General features: G+C 45.4%; 1 long non-coding RNA gene across 3 annotated transcripts; it reads left to right on the forward strand.

Annotated features, from left to right (window-relative positions):
* The first annotated feature begins 2,599 nt into the window (after positions 1 to 2,599).
* On the forward strand, positions 2,600 to 6,002 carry LOC116801543. Of its 3 annotated transcripts, none has more exons than XR_004362081.1 (3): positions 2,600 to 2,781; positions 2,831 to 2,978; positions 3,050 to 6,002. It is a non-coding gene; the product is annotated as an uncharacterized LOC116801543 (long non-coding RNA). The 3 variants fall into 3 exon arrangements; XR_004362082.1 differs by having other exon boundaries at positions 3,200 to 6,002; XR_004362080.1 differs by having other exon boundaries at positions 2,831 to 6,002.
* The last annotated feature ends 5,776 nt before the right edge of the window (positions 6,003 to 11,778 follow it).

Below are 11,778 nucleotides of genomic sequence, written 5' to 3' on the forward strand. Positions count from 1 at the left end.
AATTGGATTATTTTCTCCGCGTTGTAAATACTTCTAAAACACCCACAAAGTAATATCCAAGCAATACGAAAAAAAAATATTTGTCGGGTGAACGACTTATATTTGACTGTCGTATTATTTATTTATGGATGATTATTTTTTTTTTTAAAGTTTTCAAAAAATAATTTAATAAATATTGAAAATGTTTAATTTAATTTAAAATTTTAATTTATTGCTCGGAAATTAATTTGGAAAAAATTTATGGAAAACAAAATGCCTTTTCCGCGTCGGCACTTGGAATAAATTTCATTTGTGGTTTGGATTTGCCGACGGGAAACAATTTAAACTTTGGTAAACTTTGGTTATACGCCTTTTCCGCGTCGGCACTTGGAATAAATTTTATTTGTGGGTTGGATTTGCCGACGGGAAACTTTGGTTACAAGGAATAAAGATAATATGCGCAATGTATGTCGGTAATATATGTGGATATAATATATGTAATGTATATGGAGATGTATATGTATATGTATTGGCATTTAAATGGAATAACTTTTCAACCGGAGTCAGCCGTGGATTATTGATATAAATGGCTGTGAAAAGATCCCGGAAAATCGGCCAGCGAAGATAGTCGCCTGCGAAAACTTCTGTATCGCATGGAGGCAACCGACAGGCAGAGGAAATGTAGGCCTGGGGCGGAGCGTTCGCGGCTGGGATGGACTGAGACGTGCCCTGCTCGATTTTATTAACGAGCTGGGCAACACACCTTTCATAGACTGAATAGCAATAACTGTATTTAGCCCTGAGAATAGGCATGTTGCTTGCTGGCGCTTCGCCTGCTGACACAAGGCACTCTGAGCAGAGGTCGAATTCCTTTTCAACCTTGTCCCATAGGGTTCGGACTTGGTCGCAACGGACGCCAAGCATCGTGACGGTTGGAGCTGCGGATTCCGGAGTGTTGATCTGAGCCTCAAATTCGCTTAAGCGGTCAGAAAGCGAAATGAATTTGGCTAGCGCTAGATCGGAAGCAGCCATATTTTTAGCTGTGCGCTGTACTGTGGCTTTGGATGGAGTAGCACAGTCGTCGGAAATCTGCGCAGGCGTTTTCACCGAAATGCTTGGGATTCTTGGACTCTTGTGCCCTTGTGGTGAAAAAATAGACCTGGGTTTGTCAGCGGACAATTTCTTCTTATCGTCCCCGATGGGCATAATCGAAGAAATACGAAATGGAATGGAAGCGGTTTTGGAGCCCGGTCACACTTTTGAAAAAGTAGACAGATTCCTCAGACTGTACTTAATAATTTAAGTGATGTAAAATTTAAAAAATGTAAAAATTTTTGGAGTCTTTTCTCCGCGTTGTAAGTACTTCTAAAACAACCACAATTTAATATCCAAGCAATACGAAAAAAAAAAATTTGTCTGGTGAACGGGAAACAATTTAAACTTTGGTAAACTTTGGTTAAAAGGAATGCAGATGATATGCGCAATGTAAGTCGGTAATATATGTGGATATAAAATATGTTGATGTAATATATGTAATATATATGGATGTAGTATATGTATATGTAATATATGCAATGTATATGGATGTAGTATATGTTGATGTAATATATGTAATATATATGGAACTGGCGGGTAAATATTTAATTAATATTTTATTAGGAATGGCCAGAGGGTATGTGTTGTTTGTTTCGTTGTTGTATTCTTTGATAGCACAGCAAATTGTATTAAGTGGACTGCGGAGTTAAAGCAAAAAATTGTGTTGCGAAAAGAATTTGGCTTGCGTTGGACACAGTGAAACGAGAACTGAATTTTTTCCACATTTGGCAGAGTCTTGGACTTCAGAAATTTTCACTGAACTTGGCACAAATTAATTTAACTTTTTCCACATTTGGATTTTTGCACTGTTCGGACTGGATGAATATTTAAATATATTCGGAAAATGGGACTTAGAAATTTAGAACGGTGGGTAATATGGCGGCGCCCGTGAGAATGGATAAGTACTTTCCTTTAATTGCCTTTTGTCGGATAAATCCGTTTGATTTGACAATAAATCTCAGCAAATTGAACGAAATTGGATTTTCGAACCTTTTGCTGCAGACCGGCAATTAAAGGGGATGGAAGTTTCGTACTTATCTTATAAGTTGGTCGCTGGTGGACAAACTTGAAAAATCTATGATATCCGGATCGAAGGACCAAAATGTTGGGATGCTGGGGGTTGCTGGTCCTGGAAAATTCCTAGTTTGCTGAAAATAGAACACTCGGAGAAAAGCGATTACATGACTTTTGTAAATGCGCGGGCGCGACCGGGCGTATCTTTATTGTGCGTGGCTAGTTTTTACACTAAAGCTTATTCTAATAAGTTGGGTTCTCCAAGCGCAGCGGAGACTCCTCGGAGACTCTGTGGTGAAGAGCGGAAGAGCGTAAGAGGGAGTGGAGAGCGTAAGAGGGAGCGGAGAGCGGGTGACAGTCCAAACCCCGTAACTTGAACACTAATAATAATAATAGTATTAAAAATTATAATAATTATATTAATAATAATAAAAATAATAATAATAGTAATAATAATAATAACAATAATAATAATAATTATGATATTAATAAATCTAATAATAATGATTATAATAATAATCATTCTTTTTTTAGGGAAGAGGGAGGTGGTGGCGAGCAAGTAAAATCAGTTCGTCCTAATGCAATAGAATTCAAAAGAGAGATGGATGATATGCTTCTACCAGTTTTGGAAAACAAATATGTGTACCAAAACATTGAATCCGAATATTACCGCAAAGCAATGCAGGGATTAGCGTATGTTCCCTAATATTGCAGAAATGAAAACTAATTATTATGTTTTTAGGAATAAAGGAGGCTTATTATCCGGATTCCGTAAATTTTTTTTAGCGTTGAGACATAAGTCCCGACTGTCAACTGATGTTTATACGTTATTATTTCTCTGTGATTTTATTAGCTTTTTCATTTTACTGTTTGGATTTCCTAAATTTGTGGTAAGTTTTCGAATCTACAGGGCGAGAAAAAGGTAGCATGCATTTTATAACTAATAAATAATATATTTCAGATCGATATTCTTATCAAATATTTGCTTAGAATATTAAAGCAATGTCGTAACACAGAGAAAAACGACAGTTATACGACATTCTCATTTAATTATAATTCAAATTAAACTTTTTTCTTTTTAATAATTTTAGAGGTTTCCTTTCCTTTTCAGATTCTAATTCTCGACGAGCGGTCGCTTTGCATTGCTGGTGAAAAATAACCACGAGATTCGAAAGATTGGCAGTCAGCCATCCTAAGCTTCTGGCAGCGAAAAACAGTTTGCCGACAACGCGCGCTGTTAATTTTGGCCAGTTAGAGGCCCTTTAATAAAAGCGCGAGAAAGGGAAGCTCAAAATAAATCTGATGTCTATTTGTGCAATTTTGGCGCTGCTGGCGGCTGCGAGACCTGTCATACTCCCACCGTTGGAAGCGTGACCTTTAACCCCACCCCCAAGCAGACACAGCTTATTCACTTCGCTTCGTGAATCCTGTTGGTGTCCTCAGCCCAGCAATCTCTTTCAGGCAACAGCTCAAAGACTCTCACTAACGGCAAGTTTTTATCCTTAACGAGGACCACGTCATTCACAACTAAACCAGTCGTGGGCGTGCAGGAGTGTTACTTGGAGTGGTCGTCCCTGAGGAATAAACGCCTCAGTTCAAGCAACTCGTTTGTTTGCGCGAACAAAGTTATTTGCATTGTCGGACCACATGTGCATATAAATCGCTTTAGGCCGTTCCAGAACTCAACTATAGAAAGATCTATAATGAGCACCAAATTTATCGCCTTGGTTGCAAAGCAAATGAAACCCACGCGCAGCATCTTACAGCCTTTTTGCCCGCCAGGCTTGTAAAAAAATGGTCCACAGACCATTGACTTGCCAGTGACTTCAAACGCAACAGCTCCATCGAGACGCTCCTTTGGCAGATGCGCCATTATGTGCTCAACTAGATGAGGTTTCGCTCGGAAACACCTGACGCACTTGTTTACTGCCCCCTTTACGTGTTTCCTCCCCCCAATAGGCCAATATTGAGATCGAATTATGCTGAGAAGAGTGCGAGGACCAGTATGTAGGTTGCGCTCATGATCGTAATTTATGATGGCCATAATCACTGGGTGATATTTTGGTAGGATGATTGGGTGACCGCCATTGAAATCTAACGAAGAGTTCTGCAACCGTCCATCTACTCGAAGAAGTTAAACTTAGTCAATGAAGGGTGACAGCGAGGCAAGTGGACTAGATGGCGGTACTACCCCTTTGGTCTCCAAAGATTTATTGTCACTCCATAAATGAGCACGATAAGCCAGACTCACCAACGTCAGCCCAGGATGTCGAATGCGTTTGCAAAACTTATCGATGTATCCAAACGTACGCTGAAAAGCAGCAAAAATTTGGAGCATGCAACAATGTCAGTGTACGGAGATCTTATAAGCAATACCCTTCGACGAAGTTCCAGCACTGGCATCTCCGTTACTACTGTTTGTAGCCAATCAGTTATGGGGCTGCTCAGAAGGGGCGGACTCCTTAAGCTCGCTGGGAAGAGCTCCTCCTGAAAGAATATCTGCCAGACTTAAAGAAGTGGAAATGTAGCGCCATTCCATTGAACCAGTCAACTCCTGAATTGCAACTTTTCTACAAATACGTTAAGTCTTAAGGGATACCCCCGGATCCGAGAAGGCACCACAGTTGTTTCGCAGCAGCTGTAGAATTTCCCTTCGAACACGTTCAGTTTACGGACTTCAGATATAAGCCGAGCTAGGAGTTCAGCTCCGCAGAGCTCAAGTTTTGGCACGATTAGGGTCTGCAAAGGAGCCACTCGAGACTTTGAACAAAGTAAATGGCTGCTGTGCGAATGCCCCCTAGAAACGATATGTACACAGGCTCCGTACGCTTCAATGCTGGCATCGCAAAAACCATGAATCTCTAATTCAGAGCTTGGAGACAGGGACAGTCGTGCGAATGAGGCATGCCGAATTTGCGACAAACTACACCAGATATCTCGCCTTTCCGATTTTTGTGCCAAATGAAGGCTTTCGTCCCAGGACAACTTTGCCTTGCACAGCAGCTGAAGAAAAATCTTAGACTTTGTGATTACTGGGCCAACCAAACCAGTACATTTGAACACTTCCTTAGTTTAAAATTGCCACTGGACAAGACAACATAAATGTTACGGCGAAGAGTCTCAGCACCCACTTGAAATGTCGCCTCATCATCCATAGGCTTCGTGTCATACGTAACAGTATCAAGCTTAAGCACGCTCAGATCATTTTGAGGAGAATCTCTAAGAAGCTAACTTCAGTGGAAACTCTGACACAACGGTACATTTTACAGATGTCTCCTGTGATTGCAACTGGATGCGAGCAAAAGCAAAGAAGAGTCCGGAATAGTTTTGGCTGCATCACTGGACCAGCCAGGACCAGGTGTCTTCTTTTATGACACAATGATGCAGGCAGGCATTGGATTCTTCGTTCGGATTTTTTCAAATATTTCCCATCTGCAAGTACTCCTCAATAAATGCCTTGTATTGGGCATTGACGGCTGGACGATGATCTAGTTTTCTCTCAAGAGATAAGAATCTTTGCAGAGCTTGATTGTAGGACTTTCCCAACATATTTAAACTGAACTTGTCTGGCAATCGAACAGAATAATCTCCAGCCGCTCCAACAAGAAATTCGGTTTAAGCGGCAAGATGAGCGCAAAGACGATTTAGCAGCAGTTTCCGATATTACGCTAAGATTTTCGATTATTGTAGACAAATAATGTTTATGCACAACTCACTCAGCAGTAACAGAGAATTAAAGTTAAAGCTTTAAATAACCTTGTATAATCTGAAAAATATATTGTTCATGCACAAATCACTCAGCACCAACAGAAAATTAAAGTTTAATCTTTAAACAGCTTGTTATGCACTATATTGTTATTGCACTATATATTGTTTATGAAAATTAGAATACGACTGGTTATTTTAGTAAAGTATCTTTATTTGTTTTTATTTATTGTACGTGACAATTGGAGAACAAAATTAAAACTGAAACTTAGGGCAAGCTCCGTCGGACCGTCCGCCGCTGCCGCTGGAATGTCGGCTGAATGTTGCGTCAGCGTCTGCAACGGGCGGTCTGGCAGCTTACGCGTGCGAGTTTCTGGCTGCAACTTTGTCGCGACGGCATCCGGCGTAGCAGCGTTGTCAGCAAACTCAAGCTTGCGCGTATTAACTCCTCCCCTACTAGTTTGAAACGCGTCTTCGGGTGCCAAGCCGCAATATGATCGTGAAAATAATCCTGTTCTAAGATCCCCGATATGGCGCAGATTCTTCATGGTTAGGTCATGTAGAAATGGGAGGCTCAGATGTTCTCTGAAAAGGGCGTTGACGTTGACCACGGCTTACGTGGATACAGCAGGTTTCTTATTCAGGATGCCCCGGTGGTTCACGTAACGGGTGCCATATAGTGAGACGTAATCATCGTAAGTCGCGAGGAAGGTTCCCGCGATTATTTGTTTGTGTCCAGTGCTGTCCACTACATTCATGGTCGCGTTGTTTATTACTGCGATGCCCTCTCCGATTACTATCACGGTCGCCAGGTGACCGGGGCGTGTGGCACAGTGTGCGACAGTTCCAGATACCAGTTGTTGCGCGCATGAAGTATTTTGTAGTCTTTTGCAGAAAGTGCTGCTCACAGTAGCAGCGCAGTCACGTACAGCGAAGGTCTTTGTTCCGCAGTCGGCCACCGTACTACCCTCTTCTAGATCTAATATTATGTTATTATGCTGGACAGGAAGGATATCTATTTTTTTTATAGCTTAACAGACGTTTGGGATATTTGATCAGAAAGTACAATAATTCAGAATTTTGAAAAGTTTTTTTATGAGAGACCTCTAAAAGGTCGGTTATACTAGTATTGGTTAGTTGTTAATTTAATAGTTCTTTAGATGCTGTCTAGTATAAGGGGGCTGAATAAATTTATATTTGAAAGTGTAACAGTGGGGATTATGTCCTCAAGGTTTTCAATTATCATTCTATTTTTTGCCAAAATAGTTGCATACAAATATTTGACCTCTACATCTGGTATCAAAATTGCATTGAGGGCCCTTGAAACGTCATTGAGTCTTGCTTGGAATTTAGTGGTGATCTCTATCTGCTTGCTTTTTTTTTCATGTTTTGCTTATTTATTGAATCTTCCCTTTTACTTAAGAGACTTCCATTAAATTTTCAAATCTTATTCTAAACTAACTAAATATCATTTTATGAAATGATTCATGCTGTGTGGCCTAATTATATTATCCATTAAGGAGGGCAAATCCAGGACTCCCCGCGGTATGGCCGTGAAGCATTGCTTCGCGAGGACGATCAGGATTTGCTCACTCGTGGACCCTCCTGGCTCTCTCGGCTCGTCTGAGCTCGGTGGTTATCGCTGCGGCGAAGCTGTTGACCGCTTGCCATTCCGCCTCCCCCTGCAGCATGAATGGGACTAGGTTGTCCGCATTCAGTCTGCCGCCAAGTACGGTTTCCAGAGAGCTCCGTTCCCTAGCGTATTTAACGCACGAGAAGAGAACGTGCTCAGCTGTTTCGCTCCGTCCACCTCCGCACCATGGACAATCATCTGCCTCCTCGTGTCCAAAGCGCTTCAGGTAGCTGCGAAAGCAACCGTGCCCGCTGATCAGCTGCGTTAGGTGGAACGTTATTTCTCCATGATTCCGTTCTAGCCACGGCTTGAGGTTGGGTATCAGCTACTGCGTCCAGTGACCCTTAGGCTCGTTGTTTCACATGTGCTGCCATGTCTCCAGGGTGTGCTGCCTTGCTTCAGTTCGTATTGCTTTCTTGACGCAAGGGGAGAGGCTTCGACCGTGGGTTTGGTTGAAGACCACTTCGTTTTCCTGCGCTAACAGGTCCAGAGGTGGAATCCCTGCGATCACCAATGCCGCCGCGTTGGACACTGTTCTGAAGGCGCAGCAGATACGTAGTGCCGACAGTCTGTGGGTAGCATTTAGGCCCTGGGCGTAGCTTTCGGTTCCAAGCGCTTTTGCCCACACCGGGGCGGCATATAGCATGGTCGCTCGGGTGACGCTCGTCAGCAGCCTTCTGCTCGCCTGTTTTGGGCCTCGGGTGTTCAACATTATGGTTGATAGTGTCCGATTTACTCCTGCTGCTTTCGAGCTAGCGTAGGCTAGTTGTTCTCGGAACGAAAGCCTGGTGTCTATCATGACTCCCAGGTACTTAATTGCCCGAGAGGAGGACACCGTGGTACAGCCTACTTCGCCAGTGGCCGTCTCCACCGCCTTCCTTGAGCTAAACAGGACAGCCTCAGTCTTCTCCGGCGCCAGCTCTAGTCCCATTGAACTGAGCCAATGTTCAATGGCCCTGATGTTTTGGTTACACCTTTCTTCGGCCTTGCCGGGATACTTGTCAACAACGAGCAAGGCCACGTCGTCCGCGAAGCCTACGATCTCGCTCCTCCCGACCAGCAGTGGGCGAAGTATCCCGTCGTACATAGTGTTCCACAGAAGCGGGCCGAGGACCGAGCCTTGCGGGACTCCACCGGTGACCTGGTGCCTGAAGACTCCTTCCGACAACTCGCACAGTAGGACCCGCTCAGAAAAATAGCTGCGGATGATCCTGACTAGGTAGGCTGGGACGCTGAAGCCAATTAGTGCTTCTAGGATCCGGTCCCATCTCGCTGTGTTGAAGGCGTTCCTGATGTCTAGTGTGACCATGAGGCAGTACTCTTTGCTACCACCCTGGTATCTGGTGCCGTCGATTGCTTGGGCCGCTGCTTCGCCCACTCTTTTAACAGCGTCGACGGTGGACCGCGCTTTCCTGAATACAAACTGGGACCGTGAGAGGTCACCCGCGTCGGCGATAGCCCTCTCTATCCGAATGCACACCAGTTTCTCCAGGAGCTTGCCAGTTCCATCGATGAGGCATATTGGCCGGAACGATGAAGGCTCCTCGGGTGGTTTCCCTGGTTTTTGGAGGAGCAGCAGCTTTTAAATTTTCCAGCAGCTTGGGAAAACTCCTTCCGTCAGGCACTTGGTGAATGCCTTCGCAAACGAGTCTGGCTGGAGGTAGAGAGCAAGCCGAAGCGCCCTGATCGGAATGCCATCGGGCCCGGGGGCCTTGCCGCCCTTTAGCAGTTTTGCCAGCTCCAGGATCTCATCACTGCTGACCGTGGCGTCGGATTCGACGTGGTCCCCTGTGGCTGGGTCGGCTGGGCGTAACCCATCCATCACAGGGAACAGATGTTCCGCTACACTGCGGAGCATCGCTGGGTCGAGTAGCTTGGGAGTCCTTGTGTACGCCTTCTTGACCACCATCTTGTAGGCACTTCCCCATGGGTTGCTGTCGGCAGAATCGCATAGGTCGAGGAAGCATTTGCGCTTGCTCTTTTTTCTGCGGGCTCTGTACTCGGATTGGCGTTCGGCAAAGGACTCCGCACCTCTCGCGCGTTGGTAGCGATGTCTGGCGGAGAGGCACTCTCGACGAGCCGTCTCTATCTCCTGGTTCCACCAGGAGGGGTTCTTTGTCGGCTATGCGTCCTGCTCGTTTGCATGCTGGCGTCGCACGCGGCCTTCAGCCGCCTCATCAGCTCCACTGCCGTCAGCTCGACTCCTTGTCTGCTCGCCGGGGGTAGGAACTGCTCTCGAAACACCTGCGTGTCCAGAGTGTCCGTCTTGTATTTAATCCTGGCCTGGGCTGTCTGGGCTTGGGTGTCTGGGCTTGGGACGAGGGAGGGCATCCCAGGTGGCAGATGATGGCCAAGTGGTCACTGCCAGTGTAATCCTCGCTGAGTCTCCATCTCGTTAGCCTGTACGAAGAGCCGCTAGTGAAGGTGAGGTCCACCACAGAGCCCAGTCCGGCGCGCCTGAACGCGTGCCGGTTTCCATGGTTAAGAAGAGCCAGGTCCAACGTCGCGAATGCCTCCAGCACCATCCTGCCTCACACGTTGGTGGTTGAACTGCCCCAGCTCTCTGACCATGCGTTGAAGTCGCCCGCTATGAGAACCTGGGTGCGGCCTCTAGCATACGCTGCCAGACTGTCCAGTGCCCGGTTGAATGCGATTAGGGTCAGGCTGGGAGCTAGGTATACGCTGTACACCCACCATCTGCCTACCCTAGCCATAACAAATCCGATGTCCGAAAGAACATCGGTTATTTGCTGGGCTTCTCTGCTGCACCTCCAGATCGCTGCTTTCTTGGTGCGGTCGAAAGCCCAGTCAGGTCTAGCCGCCGTCCGGTAGAGCTCGCTAAGTAGCGCAAGCTCCACTCTACGTTCACGCACTAGTCTGCACTAGCAGGTCTTGGGCTGCCGTGCAGTGATTCAGGTTTAGCTGAATCAGACGCATCATTCCAGTGCCTTTGGTGCTTCTTTACCCGCCAATGGGCACTTCCGGGTGCCTATTTGGTGGTTGATCGCTTGGCTTCCTCTGCTTGCGCACAAGAAGCACTTAGCTTCGTTAGGGCACTCAGCGGCTTTGCGTCCCGCGGTCCCACATCTGAAGCAGCACTGGCTTCTGTCAACGGTGCTTCTGCAGTGGGCCGCTATGTGGCCTCCTTCCAGATATCTGAAGCATCTTTGGCGTGGCTCCAGCTCCTTGATCAGGCATTGGGACCATCCCACCTTCAGCTTGCCATGCTTGATCAGCGGGTCCGTCAGATTGGCTGGGATTGCTATCACCGCAGTGACTGCGTTTGCCGAAGGCTCTTGATAGCCACCACTGGCACTCTTCACTCCAAGGCACTCAGCTGCATTTACCAACGCAGACTGCGGCGTCTTACAAGCGCTACATTATATAATTAGATGATAAGAACCTATGTAAGAATGAATAAAAGGCGAAGCCCTGGCAGCAGCGAGTCAGTTAGATTCAAACACCCGAATTGAACTCATTAAGTGTACGCACAAGTTTATAGTCTGAACATTTTGGTCCTTCGACCCGGATTCTTTTGTTTCCCCCACCAGTGGTAAGAAACACAGAATAAAAGACCATGCCTTAAAGTACTAGGACTATAAGGTGAAACATTGTGTTCTCGCTTTTCCTTGGCTGATCAATCAGGTGTGAGTCGAGGCACAGCTAGGTCAACTGGGCGACAAATCAAAAAATCCTCCAACGGATCACGCCAAAGAATACAAGCAGAAAGCATAAAAAAGTCACTGTGATTGTTTTCCCAAGATGTTGTCGGAAAGATCTGTGAAATTGATGCAAGAACAAGGAGAGCTGCAGAACAAAATACTGCAAGCCATCAAGGAAAAGGCATCTATACCAGCAATAGTAGTCCGATTTACTGCTAACAACAATGCGCTGGTAAAATTTAGAGTTGGCGATCATCAATATTTTAATGATAAAATATTTATGAAAACTATGGATGCTATCAAGGCCTACAAGGAGTCACTATTAAAGGTAGAAACACTTGAAGAGATGAATATACCAAGCGGATCAAAATTATCTGATACCGCATCAGCTCGGAGCTCCAGTCCAGTTGATAATCTGGTTCAACTGGTGGATAGAAGAGTTGACAGGGTGAGGCAACAGATGAGCCTAATGAATGCTTGAAAACAAGTATGACAGAACTGCCTTTGATCAAGATGAGGCAGACATTCAACAATCTGACGTTGTCGCACTAGAGATGGTACTTCAAATGAAGTTGGAACAGTTCAACAGTTCCAACTACAACGTGCCAGAACTCCCAAAAGTGGACCTTCCAACGTTCAATGGAAATGCGAAGGAATGACCAACATTTGGTTGAAACGCATTCTAAAAGT

The sequence above is a fragment of the Drosophila sechellia genome, chromosome 3R (genome assembly GCF_004382195.2).
Source record: "Drosophila sechellia strain sech25 chromosome 3R, ASM438219v1, whole genome shotgun sequence".
Classification (NCBI taxonomy): Eukaryota; Metazoa; Arthropoda; class Insecta; order Diptera; family Drosophilidae; genus Drosophila; species Drosophila sechellia.